Raw genomic sequence first — 17,859 nt, forward strand, 5'->3', positions numbered from 1 at the left:
TATCAGAAGAAGAAGAAGAAGACGTCACCATGTAAACAAATTTACTTCCGGGTACCACTTGGGGAAGGCGACAGGTTTAAATGTGCGTGTTGTCAAATAAATGCTGTCAAACCCTCTCGCTGTTTTCGGCCGACTACTTTCAATTTAAATGGTTAAACGGTTGGTAAACATGCTTGTCCGACGTATCTAGCCTTTCTTCTGTGTTTGTTTTATGTAGTGTTAGCTAGCTAATAACGTTTGTTTGTCTGTCAAACTCGCTGTTTTTTTGCAGACTCGTTAACGTTACAGACAGAGCTACTGACGCCACGTTAATTTAATTTAGCTTCAAGTCTACTCTGGTCTGGTCCAACAGGTAAATTAGCTAGTCTGGTCTCCACTAACGTTAGTGAAAGTGTTGTTATGAATGATATTAAACAACAACACAACACGGACGAACCATTTTTGTCTTCTTTGTCTGTTTTTGTCTTCAACACGTCAGTTTGTGCCGTCCACCGCCATTATAATGTGTGGACCTCAGGGGTTCTCAGTAGTCTTAATTTTGTCCCTTATGCTGCCCCATAAGGGGTACCCGGAAGTAAATGTAAACATCCCCGCTCGGTCTATTCATAGACGGGTCTATTATTATCAAAGAACTTTTATGGAAAGAACTGACAGCTCCATATTGCCCCATTGCAACATCAGCGCCCAGCAGCCTCCGCCATTTTTTTATTTTTGGAAGCGTGACAGCGCCAAAAGAACCTCGCACAGGCTCGCAGTGGTCAGCTGCGGTAGCGCGGGCCCCTATAATCAGCCTCTAAACAGTAACTCAACGGGAGAACACTCTAAATTTCGTGGATTCACATCTTTTTTGGGCGTACTGCAAATCTTGATTGAAGTGGTGTAGTGCAGGGATGTAAAACAACAACCATATTGTGGAAACTAAGCAAAATTTTTCGTTTTCTTTGTTTAGTTTTTTCAAGATAAATAGCTAATGCGGCTGTCGTCCACTCCGTCAGAAGTGCGTTGCCGTGGTTTTAACCTCGGGTCCTTTGCATTTACTATTTATCTTGAAAAAACTAAAAGAAAAAAACGAAAAATTTTGCTTAGTTTCCACAATATGGTTGTTGTTTTACATCCCTGCACTACACCACTTCAATCAAGATTTACAGTACGCCCAGAAAAGATGTGAATCCACGAAATTTAGAGTGTTCTCCCGTTGAGTTACTGTTTAGAGAGGCTGATTATAGGGGCCCGCGCTACCGCAGCTGACCACTGCGAGGCGCATTCTGTTTCCAAAAATGGCCGGAGTTTCGTCTCTTTCCTTCCATGCTCTTTGTTATTATCGTGTTCTTCTTCTTCTGCTTCTTCTTCTTCTTCTGTTTGGTTTTACGGCGGTTGGCATCCAAGATGTGGCATTACCGCCTCCTTCTGGACTAATCCATCCATTGTTTCCCTACTCCATTACAGTCTTGTTAATTATTAGTCCAGTTTCTCTCAAAAACGGACCAGTATAGTTTCTTTCCCTCCACTGCTCCCACACATCCCATTATATCCTTCACACTGGCCTCTATTCAAGGGCGTAGCTTTGATTATGGCATTGGTAGGGACATATCCCGGGGAGGGTTGGCAGGGCCGGCGCGTGTGCCGTCGAAAAATTTGGGACATTTGAAGCCAGATTTAGAGAAATATCTCATTTTAAATGAACAGTTGTGATGTCATTATTCAGTCTTAACCACCAATATCTGATCATTTTCTCATCTTTTTGCAATTCCAGCATTGGCCACACAGGGGGTTAGAATTTGAATAAGCAATACAATCATTGTCAAGTCTTCTTGGAGCGTGATCTGATATTAATAAGTGTCAGTAGTGTGACATTAATATGAACTAGGCTATTCTGAGGCAGAGTAACATGTACTGTACAGTACATAGGCTTGACCCCAGCCTATAAACGACCTCCAACCGCTAGAGGTAGTTTATATCAAGGAGTATATATAACTGATAACAGCGGGGGGTCGCCCTCGGGCCTGATCCACTATGCAGTGAAGATGTCCACACAGAGAGCAGATGTGTGTCTGCTGGATACGGCTGAACTTGACTGTTATGTGGAGGCTTAAGCTACAGTACCTGAAATGTGTGAGTGTCTGAAGTGTGTGCTGAGCTAATGAAAACATGAATCTTACATGCAGCATTTAAAATGTACAGTAAAGGTTAGCCTTGAATAAATTATGTCGGTTCTTCCTCCTCCTCTGCTTGAATGTGTGTTTAAAACATAATGGTAAATAAATATTAAAACTTGATTTCAGTCTGTTTATTTGACTATCATCAAATGAAATACACCCATTTATCCTTGTGGACAATTCTGAACATTCCTAGGTGAATTACGACATGAGGGGCCCCTGGGTCTGGATGTATGAAGGGCCCCCCTCACAGCACACATATGCAAAAGACCAGACATACACTCACCTGCATCTGAACAGGATTTACAACACAGACACCTGAACACTCAAAGCCAACAGCACAATAACAAGAAATAAACTCACTTGTATCGAACACAGGATTTACAGCACAGGTAGACTCATATAAAGCCAAAAGCACAATAACCCTCTAATTGTCCATACACTTATGGAACATTTAGTAAAAAATAAAGGGTTGGGGCCCTAAGGGATCAGTTGGTCCCAGGCCTGGGCAAGAGACGTGGTGGCCCTGTGAAGAGGCTCTGGGTTATGGGTCCCCTGAGCTCTTGGGCCCCTGGGCCTGGGCCCTGTAGGCCCGTTCAGTAATACATCCCTGCTGAATATTAACAATTCCTATTCACAAAGATTTTCTTTCTTTCTTTCTTTCTTTCTAATGAGCTCTCTTTGTTATCCTTTGACTAGTGTTTAGTTGGGAATTAACAGGGCGAGTGTGCAGGTTGGCATGAAAGTTATTACTAGTGAAAACACACACACACACACACGTGCATGTATGCACACGCACACACACAACCTCCACAGACGTTTTTTGTCACGCAGGAGGTGAGGAGGAAGGAGAATGATTGGTGCAGCCTTTTCTCCTGACAGGGGGGTTATCGGGAGTCACCTGGCAACCGTCACATTACATTACATCACATTACGTCATTTGGCAGACGCTTTTTTCCAAAGCGACTTACAGTACAATAACACATTTTTGTCAGCAATAGAGCAATCAACTATGCAACACAGTCTATGACAACTACAACTTCTGAAAGGAATAGTGGTACAAGTTTAGTTTAGGTTAGTTTAGATTTTAAGTTAGTTTTTATTTTTTTTAGAGAAAGAAGTTAGTTCAAGAAGGGCCCAGATGGAGCCTGAAAAGGTGAGTCAAGTAAAGTCGACAAGTCAAGTTTATTTGTATAGCACATTTCATACACAGGGGCAATTCAAAGTGCTTCACATAAAATGGTTGACAGGAAAAAAAGAAAGGAGAGAATAAAATTGACATTTAAAAGCATCACAACAAAACTTAAAAAAATAGTATAAAAAGTGCATTAAGCAACAGGCGCAGCAGTTGCAAAAAGAGCTAAAAACTTATAGAGGACTCACCCGAAGGTGGAAGCTCGTTCCACCATTGAGGTGCCAGGGACGAGAAGAGTCGCGAGCGGGATGAGCGACTTTTGACCGTCACCTCCGTGCGGGGACAACGGCCTTTCACCCCCGGTGGGATTGGTTGGGTGAGGTGTCTGAATGACAGCCAAGCTCTCTGTCCAGTCTATATACTGTCTGCAATCAACCAATCAGCTGGAGGCTGAGACAGAGCCGGTCAACCACAGCAGAGGACTAATTGTTCTGTCTCTATTCACTAAAACCTCTCTTCCCTCTAATTGAGACTTGCGAACGCTACATGCATACAAGCTGTATGTAGAAAGAGAAACACAATGAAGATATCCAGCTGAAGAACTATATGACATGGTGTGATAGCAAATTATTGATTGAGTGCTTATTGATTGATTGATTATGAACTATGGCCCTTCTAAGATGTATTTTGTGAGCTATGTTACTATCATTGCAGAATATTCCTGTACAGGGAGAACATGTATCTTGTTTTGGGTGGATAGACGTGGAGTGTTATGTCTTGTGAACATCAGATTAACTATAGACGTCATGGAAATATACTGAGTTGGAGAGAGGTTGAATGAAGTGGAAAAGTACTGCCCTCCAGGGTGGGGGGCGGGTGTCATAGTTTCAGTATATGATGTGTTGTAAACGATGATTCTGGGCTCCTGCCTGACAGCGTGGTCGGGGAGACCTCTGTGCACAGATGTTAATCTAGAATAAAAACCTCCTAAAAACACTTAAAACGGATATCTCATTATTGATGGATCAGCAGGGCATTTCAGCAATTTTTCCATCACAATGGTTTCCTGTAGTAGTGAGGTGGATTTAATAAAGGTGATGTACAGATGCTGTAGTGGCTATTTGTCCCTTTGTCCAATAAAGTTCAAAAACCCACTGATGAGCCAGTCAAAGCAGTAGTAGATAACTCAAGCAAGAAAAATGATTCCAATGTCCAGTCCAGGGTTTTGAGTATAAAGCAAAAAGGATTTATTTTCCATTGTTCAAGAGCAAACATACAAGCAGTCTCTCTCTTGCTAGGTAAAAAACCATATGCCCTTCCTGGCTACATACCCGCCCCCACACCCCTGTCCCACTAAATACCTGTAGTGTAGGTGCTCTCTACTGCCCCCTAGATAGTTAATCCGTTACCTAGATAATACCCTAATTTGGACAATGAAATATTCAAAAATAAACAAATAGCTCTGACAGATGCACTGACTTGATCTTTTCTTAACTGGAGTTTGGGAACCAGAAAAACCTTGTTTACTTTATTAATACATTGATTTAATTGATACAATAAGCACAACCCTACAGGCGGCTTCATAACAATATTAGATCAAATGAAAGTTAATGTGTCACATATTCCATCATACAAGCACAATGTGCTTGATAAGTAGAATATTTGTTTTATTAAAAATAATACAAAACTATTTAAATACGGTGGATGAGCTCTCACATTAATTGTACATGGGGAGTTAAATAGAAAGAAAATCTGATCTAGAAAGTAAAATATAGGATATATAGAAATTAGTATGGATATTCACGTACTCACAGAATGTGGATGATGTATACAGTATTCCTAATGAGTAATAAATAGGCTATAAAGCTCCAACTCCAGTAACTGAATGATGATGCGCAAAACAACACGTACTTGTGTTTATTTGAAACACTTATATTTGCGTTTTATTTTGAAGGCAGAGACATTCTACTGCGAGTGAGTTTCCTTATTGCAGCATTGCAGCTGGCTTCATCAATGGAGCCCCAGCTCCTCCTCTCTCAAGCTAAAACTCCTTTCCTCTGGAGCTCCAGGGGGGAGGAGCCCAGTACTGCATCAAGCACCACTTGGCAAACTCTACAACCAAATCACAATAAAGTTTAATAGTGAAACTTGATTTTCAATGAAACGTTAGATGAAGACATTATTCAAATATGCTGCCAGCCACAGATCATTCATGTAGGCTATTGGCAATGCTTGTTGTGACTTAAGTTACTTTAGTTAATTACCAGGCTAGAAGTAATACACTGAAGAGATTGAGTTTAAATTCATTGTGCCTTTAATATGAACTTGCCTTTGTTGATGTCACTGTTCTCGTTTAATTCATGTTAGTAAACCTTTTTGTGACCAAATTTTTATAGTTTTTTAACATAAACATTTACAAATGATACATACAAATACTAAAGAGAGAACAAAAAAAAAGACAGGACCAAGACAAGACACCCTACCCTCCCCCCTTGCCATATCAACAAAAACATTTCTCATCTACAGTCATAGGGTATCATTATTCGCACATACATTATAACTCATATCATCGTAACATATCTTCATCATGAAACAGTCTTAAGACACATCAGAGAAAGTAAACCACATCCAACAGTCGCCAACCCCACAGATCTCATGTTAGTAAACCTTAGGGACAATATATCTTCAATATATGTCAATGCAAAATATGACGCTCTGTATGGTGGGTCAGAAAAAATAATGGTGATATTAGCTGCATGTTATTCTGCTGTAGTAATCACAAATCAGACAGTTTCACAAGCTCTCCATTTACTTTGTAATGACATTCTTACATTGTTGTTTACGTTCTAGCAATGCAATGTCAGAAACAAACATAATTATGCATAATCAGACTGTCACTGAACTTTGATTCATTGATTACATGTTTGGTTGGACAGAGAGAAGTGAGTTCCGCCTGCAGACAGTGGAGGGCGCTCTTCAGGTTAGATGCAGCGGTGTTTCTTCAGACTAGATGACTGGGTGAACATTTTCTTACAGCAGTCACACCAGTAGCCCGTTCGAGTGTGAATGCGTTTGTGTGCTGTTAGGGCACTTGGGTCACTGAAACTGCTCCCACATTGGTCACAGTGGTAGGGCTTCTCTCCAGTGTGAATGCGTTTGTGTGTTTTTAGGTGACCTAACACAGTGAAACTGCTCCCACATTGGTCACATTTGTAGGGCTTCTCTCCAGTGTGAATGCGTTTGTGTGTTGTTAGGGCACTTGAGTGTCTAAAACTGCTCCCACATTGGTCACAGTGGTAGGGCTTATCTCCAGTGTGAATGCGTTTGTGTCTTTTTAGGCTACCTAACACACTGAAACTGCTTCCACATTGGTCACATTTGTAGGGCTTATCTCCAGTGTGAATGCGTTTGTGTGTTTGTAGGTTAGCTAACACACTGAAACTGCTTCCACATTGGTCACAGTGGTAGGGCTTATCTCCAGTGTGAATGCGTTTGTGTGTTTTTAGGTTACATAACAGACTGAAACTGCTTCCACATTGGTCACAGTGGTAGGGCTTATCTCCAGTGTGAATGCGTTTGTGTGTTTTTAGGTGACCGAACTGACTGAAACTGCTTCCACATTGGTCACAGTGGTAGGGCTTCTCTCCAGTGTGAATGCGTTTGTGTCTCTTGTTGGTGTTGCTCTGTTTCTAAAAAAGACACAAAGAAAGAATTAGGGTATGGGGCATACATGGGCAAAATACGGCCCGCGGGCCGGATGCGGCCCGCGGGCGCCACCTGTGTGGCCCGCGATGGAATTGCAAAAAAAAAAAAAAAAAAATTACACACACAGTGCACCTGAACGCAACATGCAAGATACCCACTGAATAAGTGTCCAAATGTTCATGTCATATAATATTCTCGCCAATATTCCACTTCTGTTATAGCATTTCAGTCTGGAATATGGAATATCTTTCAATAATCTTTATGACTAAAAGGCTACATTGAAGTAGAAATTTAAATAACTCAAATAACTCAGTGGTTTTGGATTTATTTAGCTTCAAGACTGCATTTTTGTTTGTGTGACCCTCAACACAGGCTTTGATCATCCCGGGACACTTACTGATACTTATGCTTTAATTAACCCACTCATATTCTGATTTATTTCAAGAAAAACATTTCAGCTAGTGGAAATTCTAATTGGCTGGTAACTTTAAAATCTAGCAGCCATATTGGCAGGTGGTCAAAAAAGTTAATTTCAAGCCCTGAGAGCAGGTGGTGACATAGGAGTGAGTGAGAAAAGGATCAAATATTGGTGGTTAAGACTGAATAATGACATCACAACTGTTAATTAAAATGAGTTATTCCTCTAAACCTGGCTTCAAATGCACCAAATTTTTCGCGCTGGCGCCGTTCGGCCCTCAGCAAAACCTGGTAGCGAGGACATATTTTCTGGCCCTCTCTATCATCAAAGTTACCCATCCATGGGTTACGGCATGACAATATTTGTTCGGCCCCCGGCAACAATCTGGGTTTCTCATGTGGCCCCCCATGAAAAATAATAGCCCACCCCTATGGGGGCACAGTGTGTGTGTGTGTGTGTGTGTGTGTGTGTGTGTGTGTGTGTGCTGCAACATCAGTGATACAACAGTGATATTTTTCTCACCTCTTCTGAAGAATTCATTTGGACAATGCTCCTCCCCTCCTACGCCAGATGTCTGTCCTCCCAACAAGCAGATCTGTAGATACAGCAGGGGTTAAATTAAATCAGTCATATACAATTTAATTACAAATTGGAGACTCAAACTCTTTAGGAAATTGTTCAAAGTTGAATGGTATGTTGTTTAAAATGTATTAAGATAATCATAGGTTTGCAGGTCTACAAATATTACAATCTAAAGGTTGAAGATTTGTGAGTTTTTAAATAGCAGAGGATGATTTCAACGAATAAATTAAGACAGATTCCTATATCAGATCTCTTGGCCATGTGATCTCATCTCATGGCTTTTGCCTCAAAGACATCGATGACTGGATGTCTGCCCACCACCTCAAGCTCAACCTTGGTAAGACAGAGCTACTCTTCCTCCCAGGGAAAGACTGCCCTCTCACAGACCTCTCCATCTCCATTGACAATACCACTGTGCTTCCCTCCCAAACAGCTAAGAACCTTGGGGTGATCCTTGACAACCAGCTGTCTTGCTCGGCCTACATTGCTGCGACAGCACGCTCCTGTAGGGCCTTGTACAACATCCACAAAATCCATCCGTTTCTCACCAGGGAAGCGACAACTCCTGGTCCAGTCACTTATCATCTCCCACCTGGACTACTGCAACATGCTCCTGGCCGGCCTACCTGCCCATGACATCCGACCGCTTCAGCTCATTCAGAACGCTGCAGCCCGTCTGGTTTTCAACCAACCTAAATTCTCTCATGTCACTCCCCTCTTCCGGGACCTTCACTGGCTTCCCATCTCGGCACGCATCCAATTCAAGACACTGGTTCTGACCTACAGGGCAGTGCACCAAACAGCCCCTCTGTACCTACAATCTATGGTCAGGCTCCAAACCTCTCACTACTCCCTCCGCTCCTCCACCAGTGCAGGACGCCTCGCCCCTCCTCCGCTACAGGGGCTCAAAAGTCGCTCATCCGTTTTGTGACTCTTCTCGTCCCTGGCACCTCAATGTTGGAACGAGCTCCCACCTTCGGTCAGGACGGCCAAATCACTGCCGATCTTTCGGCAAAGACTAAAAACACACCTTTTCAGGTTTCATCTGGGCCCTTCTTGAACTAACATGTTTCTCTCTCTCTCTCAAAAAAAAAAAAAACCCCACTGTAGGACGAATCAGCGTGACGTCACTGCCACCAAAAAATGTGCAACCCTGCGGCAGTGAACTATATGAGTTGTGCCAAACAAACGTTAATATCTCAAAAGGTAAATACATCACATCGCTTGTATTTTGACATTCTGAGTGAGAGCAGAATTAGCTCAAGAGTTTGATATATAATATATGCATGCGTCTTAAGGTTGTGTGAACTGTCGCAGTTTTTAAATTGTAAACACGGTCAGCCGGCTAGAGTCAGACGCTCAAACTCAGGCACGTATTCCTTCAGAAGTTGTCATAGATTGTGTTGCATAGTTGATTTCTCTATTATTGACAAAATTGTGTTACTGTAAGTAGCTTTGGATAAAAGCGTCTGCCAAATGACGTAATGTAATGTTTAGATGTTTAGTTTAGTGTGTGTGTGTGTGTGTGTGTGTGTGTGTGCGTGTGTGTGTAGGTGTCAATCAATCAATCAATCAATCAAACGTTAAGGGTCCATAGCACACAGACAGTAGAAAACAATTAATACATAAAACAAGAATAAAAATAGGCAATATCCACAAAGTCACATGGTGATTACATAAAGGCTAGAACACCAATGGTTCCATAAAGTGGAAAAGAGCCTGACTGAGCTTAGTACAGGTTCATCAGCAATGAAATCACACTGTTGGTAGAGTCAGAGAGCTACACATACAGCTGTACATGAGATTAGGCACAACAGCAGAACAGGTGGGCACACCAACACTGACAAACATCTGGCTTGTTGCACTGCTGCATCGTGGCATCTTGAGCAGCAGCCTCATTCCATCATTGTATGCTACAGATCATCCCTGCATACTGCTCTTTCTGCAGCGCCGCCACAAGTGGGCAGTATAGCCTACATGGGGGTACAGAATGCTTTAAAAAGTGCAGTCTTCACAGGTACAGAGCACATACCAAATTTAGGAATTTACATATTAGCTTGTGCATACAGCATTCGACACCGTCTGTAAATGTCCCTATCATCGGACAGGTCATCAGTTAAATAATGTCCTAAGTATTTTGTCTCCTTACACACTTTAAGGACTGTACCAGACAGAGAGAAGTCAGGAAATGATAATTTACTGTCCTCCCTGCTCTGCTCCTAGCAATCATAATATTACTCTTCGTTGTCTGACCATTTTGCACCTTAAATAAAAGGCATCATTGGATCCGAGCTGCTCCAGACTTATTCTTTTAAGTATTATTGCGTCCCTCCTGTGATGCACCGGACCTGCCAGTTCCTACAGCTGAAGCGCAGTTGGATCCTTCACTTTTGATAATATTACTCTTCTTTGCATTATACTTCATGTCAAAGTCTGAGCCATATTGGGAACAGACCCTCAGTAGCTGTTGAAGACCAGCACTGTATGGACAGAAAATAACCAAATCGTCTACGTACATCAGATGGTTGATGATGGTATTAGCCTACCAACCATACAGCCTGTTCCACAGCCGTTTAGCTGCTTGGATAGATCATCCATATAAAAAGTAAACGAATATGGAGACAAAATGCTACCTTGTTTCACGCCATTAGACACATTGAAAGGGTGTGTGTGTGTGTGTGTGTGTGTGTGTGTGTGTGTGTGTGTGTGTGTGAGGGAGAGAGAGAGAGAGAGAGAGAACAAAGGGTTTTCTTGAGTTTGATGGACATGAGAGAATTTGGGATCACGTCTAATAACGGAGATCAAGAGAGAGAGAGAGAGAGAGAGAGAGAGAGAGAGAGAGAGGGTTGTGCACACGTTACCAGATTCAACGGTCTATTGCCTCTCTCACAATCTTTATTAACCACTAGACTACATAAACAAAGGAGATCATCATATCGTTCTAAAGTGATTCTAGAAGATCATTCCATATGATCAGTATGCACTAGTCTATATCTAATTCTGCAAGATGATTCAGCCTTACTTGCGTTTCCAAAGTTGTCCTTGCTTGTGCGCATGTAGGTTAGTTGTAGACTGGATCGGAGCACAAATCAACCTTGATCAGAGGCCTAGGGTGTGCACACGTTACCAGATTCGACGGTCTATTATTGCCTCTCTCACACTCTATTAACCACTTATGGTTATGCACTATTATAAAACGGCTCTCTCAAATCAAGCAATCTGATTGGTTCACAGCCATTGTATAATTCCAGTAACCGAGTTCAATAACCCATGGCCATGGGTTATTGGTTGCCATGGCAACTCTCTTACTAAGAGAGTAATAATAAGGCTTACCTCAAATGACAACGTAGAAAAAAAAATGGCGGAGACAGCTGTCAGATCCTTGTGAATCGATCTTCGCTTATAACTTTACTAATACTTCGCAGAAAATGATGTTTTGTACAAGAATAGATGCGGGCTAATGTCTTCTTTGCAAAAGAAAGGCTGTTAACCCCGCATTTAACTCCGCATTTAACCCCGTAACGTTAGTTGGTGTCAGCTTTGCAGAGAGCATTCAGCTTCTCAACAAGCGCTGAGAATGCAGAGCGGGATATATTCACCACAACACACTTGCTCTTGTGATATATTGCTTAATTATAAAACGGCTCTCTCAAATCAAGCAATCTGATTGGTTCACAGCCATTGTATAAATCCAATAACCCACTCCAATAACCCATGGCCATGGGTTATTGAGTTGCCATGGCAACTCTCTTACTAAAAGCCTTTGGTTACCTCAAAAAAAACAAATGGCGGAGACAGCTGTCAGATCCTTGTGAATCGATCTTCGCTTATAACTTTACTAATACTTCGCAGAAAATTATGTTTTGTACAAGAATAGATGCGGGCTAATGTCTTCTTTGCAAAAAAAAGGCTGTTAACCCCGCATTTAACCCCGTAACGTTAGTTGGTGTCGGGCTTTGCAGAAAGCACTCAGCTTCTCAGCAAGCGCTGAGAATGCAGCGCTGCGCTCGAGCTGCCTGTCGGGGTTTCCAGAAAGCTCTCAGCTTCTCAGCAAGCGCCAGGATTGGCCAATGTCAACTTCAGTCTCCAGAACGATCCAATCAAATCACTCGCACGTCTATCTTCTTGCTAGAGGTCCCGCCTTACAGTAGTGTTTCAACTGACTCTATCAGAATACCATGCCAGTCGGACTTATAGTATTATTATTATATTTATATTATCATACTTGGAAACTGTTTTATAAAAGCAATATAGCACTCGAGCAGCGTGTGTTGTGGCATATATATATTTGCCACAACACACTAGCTCTCATGCTATATTGCTTAAGTCTATGTCGGTTTTAACTTGACAACAATAACCACCGTCACAACCCACCTGAATATCCGGTTTACTTCCTGTATACATAGCTGAGCACAGGCTGATATTCGGCTCATATTAAATGTTAATGTTAGGCCGTGTCTCCGTCAGACACAGTAACAAAGTAGCCTATTTCGGTCTTCATGTCTTGTAGTAGTTAGTAGTTGTTAGGTAGTAGGAAGCGTTGTCTGGTCCAGAGCTAGCCTGAGAGGCTAATAAAAGCTACAGTAAGCTGACTATCAGTACATTATTGCACGCATAGGCCTATCTTTGCATTTAAACGTATAGCAAAAATAAAATAGAAGTAGGCTATGTCAGTGTTTCCCCCTGAATAGCTGAGAAAGTGGACACTGTAAATAGTTAGCACTGTGAAGCTGATACAATTCAGGTGGTGGTTAGGGAACATTGTGTCCGGGTACAGTTGCACCACGGACTGTTTTGTTGTTACACTACCTGTTCAGTTCCCGTTTAGAGATCCTGGCAACAACATGTCTGATTATTGCGTATCTTATTAAACAGATGAAGCAAATAGAACTGCGTTCTTATCAGACATACCTCTCCTCTTCTTCAATGACGACCAGGCGTGTGAACTGCCCCGTCGAGGGATGTACGTATGTGGCCGAAGACACGGAGGCCGTGATAGTACTCAACTGACACTACTCAACGCACATACGACCACACACAGAAGCCCCGGGGCTGTCGGAAAAACTCAGGCGCCCTTGCATAGGACTGGCCGGGACTGCCGAAGCCTGGTCGTACTTCGTGACCCGCTGGAGCGAGTACAAGGTAGGCACCAAGCTCGCCGGACACAGCGTGGCTACACAATTACCAGAGTGCTGCGAGGAAGATTTGAGGAAGGACCTCACCCACGCGGCGGGGAAGAGTCTGATAGAGAGTGATGAAAAGAGCATCCTCGCTGCTATGAAAGCGCTCGCTGTCCGTGCAGAGAACACCATGGTAGCTCGTGTGACTCTGGCCAATATGTGCCAAGGACACGAGGAGCCCATCCGATCATTCCATGCCCGCATCAAGGGACAGGCAGACATTTGCAAATACAGTATGGAATGTACCAAAGCGGGATGTGACCAAATCAATGACTTCACTGAGGAGATACTAGGGGATGTAATTGCGCGCAGGATCGCAGACCAGGAGATACAGCTCGACCTGCTCGGTGAAAAGAATCAGGACTCTATCATGCCACTGAAGGACATGATAGAGTACATTGAGGCCAAGGAGTCCGGCAAACGCTCGAGCCACAGAGCACAGGTGCAATTGGCAGCTCATACCGACGGGGAAGACAGCAGGACGTCCGCGCCAGGGGAGGAGCCAGGCCAGAAAGACCGAAGACCAAGCCCGGTGAGATATGCATCTACTGCGGCGAGGCGCAGCCTCATACATCACCTGCGTCGTACCTTCGCGACGTACGGGACGCCTGAGGAGCTCACGTCGGATGGGGGACCGGAGTTCACCTCCACCGAGACCAGATCCTTCCTGCGCAGATGGGGCGTGCACCACCGCCTCTCATCGGTGGCCTTCCCTCACAGCAACTGCCGCGCGGAGATCGGGGTGAAGACGATGAAGCGGCTCATTGCCGACAACACCGGCCCGAAGGGTGAGCTGGACACGGATGCTGTACAGAGGGCGGTACTGCAGTACCGTAACACGCCCGACCCTGACACAAAGATATCCCCGGCGATGTGTGTCTTTGGGCACCCGATACGCGACTTCATCCCGATCGCCCCCGGGAAGTACAGGCCGCACGAGACTTGGCGTGAGACGCTGATGGCGAGGGAGGAGGCCCTCCGTAAGCGCCACATCCGCACGGCTGAAGTCTGGGCGGAGCACACTCGGCGCCTCCCGCCGCTCGTGGTGGGGGATTTGGTCCGCGTTCAGAACCAGACGGGGCACCACCCCAACAAATGGGACAGAACTGGTAGTGTCGTGGAGGTGCGCCAACACGACCAGTACGTGGTCAAGATTGACGGCTCGGGCAGAGTTACGCTCCGGAACAGGAGGTTCCTGCGCAGGTTCGGCCCGGTTCGCAACGACCAGCCGCTGCCCCGATCGATCTGTGACGACCTGGCACTGCGCGCCGCCATGCCGGCACCTGCCGCGATGCCGCGGCCACTGGACGTTGACCCCCCCGCTCCTGACGCCGACGCCAGCGAGCCCTCCCCGGCATATGCCTCGGCCCGCCCCCGCTACGCAACCAGCGCCATCGCCTGTCGGGCCCGTCGCCCCTGAGGCCCCGTTGCCCCCCCCCCCTGCTGGTGCCCGCCACTCCCGGGGCCCCGGTGGCCTCTCCCCTGCCGGTGCGGCGTTCCACCAGGGTGGCCAGCGTGCCTGTCTGGCACAAGGATTATTCCATGGATTAGCCCTTGTGCATCACTCCACACCCCACACTCCACACTCCACACTCCACACTCCACATTCCGCACTTTACACTCCACGCTTCACGCCTTCATCTTTCCTGTGGATTGCTTTTCCTGTGGACTATTTTTCAGTGGATTACTTTTTCTGTAGACTGTCTCTCCTGTGGATTACTTTTGCTGTTTTTTTGCACTGTTCTGCTTGTTACTGTCACAGCCTTTACCTTTCCTGATGGGTCAGTTCTGATAAAGACTCGGGGAGGAGATAGGGAACATTGTGTCCGGGTACAGTTGCACCACGGACTGTTTTGTTGTTACACTACCTGTTCAGTTCCTGTTTAGAGATCCTGGCAACAACATGTCTGATTATTGCGTATCTTATTAAACAGATGAAGCAAATAGAACTGCGTTCTTATTTAGTGGTAATGCAACATTTAAGATGCCAACCGTCATAAAACACAGAAGAAGAAGCGGTAACACTTTACAATAACGTACACAAATACTATAGTAGTTACTAGTAAACTAACCATTAACTAATTGCCAGTTAATGAGTAGCTAATGAAAAAATTTGGCATTAGTCAATCACTAGTTAATCATAGTTAATGAGTAGGTAGTCATTAGTTAATGATTAGTATCTAATTTCCTGAGTAGAGTAGTTAATCATTACCTAATGATTACTAAATGTCAGCTCCTGAATAGAGTAGATAATCATTACTTAATGATTCCAAAATGTCAGTGCGTGAATGTATTACTTAATCATTAGTTAATCATTAGTTAAGGTCACATTGTGAGTATAGTAGTTAATCATTAGTTCATGATTAGTTGTTAGTTCCTTAGTAGAGTAATTACTCATTAGTTAATGGTTAGTCAATGGTCAGTTTGGGAGGATATAGTTAATTGTTAGTTATTCATTACTTAATTATTACCTGTCCATTAGTTACTCTTTTTGTGTACCCTATTGTAAAGTGGTGCATCATACTCAGTAGTTTATGAATACTGAATCATTACTTAATTATTACCTGTCCATTAGTTACTCTTTTCGTGTACCCTATTGTAAAGTGGTGCATCATACTCTGTAGTTTATGAGTACTGAATGATTACCTGTCCATTTGTTACTCTTTTCACACCCTAATATAAAGTGAAAGATATCCTTATGAAATAAACACTCCCTCCAGGTGAGATTTGAACCCTGAACCCCAAGATTGTTAAATTGTAAGTCTGGTTCTCTACCATCTGAGCTAACCAGCCTGTTATACAGTATTTACTCTGAGAAATGAAATAATGAGAAAAGGAACAATTATTGATGGTTAAAACTGAATAATGACATCACAACAGTCTAATCCTAATGCTAATTTAAAATGAGATTTGGGCGTTTTGGGCAAAAGAGAAAAAAAAACGCCCAAAACAATTTCGGCGGCGATCCCCCTGTTACCAATCTCATCAGCCGCCACTGAAGCATACTTATGTAGCCTATATAATATTTGAGTGCAATGTTACACTTCTTTATTCTCCTATATCTTTAAGTGTACGCACATTTTTGCTTTTGTTTTCATTTTACACTTGCTTTGGCAATGTATACGTATGTTTCTCATGCCAATAAAGCCCCTTTGAATTGAATAGAATAGAGAGAGAGAGTTACCAGTTACCAGATTCGTCTATTGCCTCTCACTAGGCTACATAAACAAAGGAGATCATGATATCGTTCTCAGTGATTCTAGAAGAGAATGCCATATGATCAGTATGCACTAGTCTATATCTAATTCTGTCCCAGCAAACATCGTCTTGACCGTGACGTCACCAGACGATAGAATTGTGGTTTGGCATCTACCATCTAAGTCTGACGTTCTCTCCACGTTCCTCCAATGTAACGTTTAGACTGTCACTTCAAAACAAAAAATATTGATCTCATATTGCTTTGAAAACACCACATGTAGGTGTCTTTTGTGTTTTTGTTGAATAAAATGACATTGGATTGACAATTTACCTGTTGTGTGATCAGATAGACATGCACTCCATGTGCAATGACGACTTTTATTGAACGCCCTTTTCTTTTTTTAATATGAAAACACGTTTATGTCATATAAGTGCAAGTGTCTCTTGCTATTGGCTTGTATTTATCACAAACTTCCTGAATCCTGTGGTCCCATCCTGTGGTCCCAATCCTGTGGTCCTGTTGTCCCATTTCTCTTGCCGTAACTAAACGCAGTGTTGTGGGTTTTGGATGTGCTATGCTGTCTGCTAGTCACGTTGGTTATATTATCGTAAATGCTATAAATATACCTGTCTCATCGCTGGTTGAAATCATGAAACAGAATTAGCGAGGCAGCTAGCCTATCAACGCAACTTCCAGTCGGGACCGTCAAAATGCTAAGTGCTCAATGTTAAGTATCTCTATATATGACCAAATCCGTAGCATTTGTAACTAATTCGGTGGCCTAATGGATAAGACACATGACTGCGAAGCGGACGCCGCAGGATCGAATCCCGCATGAGGTGCGATCTTTTGTCTTTCAAAAATCGTTGAATCTGGACACGTTGTGGGGAAGTAGAGGAATTACGTCGCTACGATTTCCATTCAGAATATAGAATTAGACCCTGACTAGATGTAGTGGTTTGACGTGCAGCTGACGGTCCTTATACGTGTAAATGTTTGCTGGGGTAAGATGATTCAGCCTTACTTGAGTTTCCAAAGTTGTCCTTGCGCGCATGTAGGTTAGTTGTAGACTGGATCGGACTCGGAGCACAAATAAACCTTGATCAGAGGCCTAGTCCGGGAAGCGATATTTGTTTCCAATGATGGCGAAGGCGTGATCCGCCCCTCTCTGCCTCTGATTGGCTGACTGCACTCGGCCAAGCGGATGTGATTGGATGAACGTTTGGCACTAGGCTAATCAGAGGCAGAGAGGGGCGGGTCATTCCTTCGCCATCATGGGGAAAATGTATCGTCTTGTTGTTGTTCTTCTTCTTCTGTTTGGTTTTACGGCGATTGGCATCCAAGATGTTGCATTACCGCCTCCTTCTGGACTAATCCATCCAATGTTTCCCTACTCCATTACAGTCTTGTTAAGTATTAGTCCAGTTTCTCTCAAAAACGGACCAGTAGGCTATAGTTTCTTTCCCTCCACTGCTCCCACACAT

At 43.6% G+C, this 17,859-nt stretch overlaps 1 long non-coding RNA gene across 1 annotated transcript; it reads right to left on the minus strand.

Moving 5' to 3' along the window:
* Window positions 1-5,997: 5,997 nt before the first annotated feature.
* On the minus strand, window positions 5,998-17,515 carry LOC310795161. Its single transcript, XR_014553607.1, has 3 exons — window positions 17,400-17,515; window positions 7,937-8,009; window positions 5,998-6,980 (listed from the first exon to the last, which is right to left on the minus strand). It is a non-coding gene; the product is annotated as an uncharacterized lncRNA (long non-coding RNA).
* Window positions 17,516-17,859: the final 344 nt, after the last annotated feature.

The sequence above is a fragment of the Poromitra crassiceps genome (genome assembly GCF_964638095.1).
Source record: "Poromitra crassiceps genome assembly, chromosome: 20".
Taxonomy (NCBI): domain Eukaryota; kingdom Metazoa; phylum Chordata; class Actinopteri; order Beryciformes; family Melamphaidae; genus Poromitra; species Poromitra crassiceps.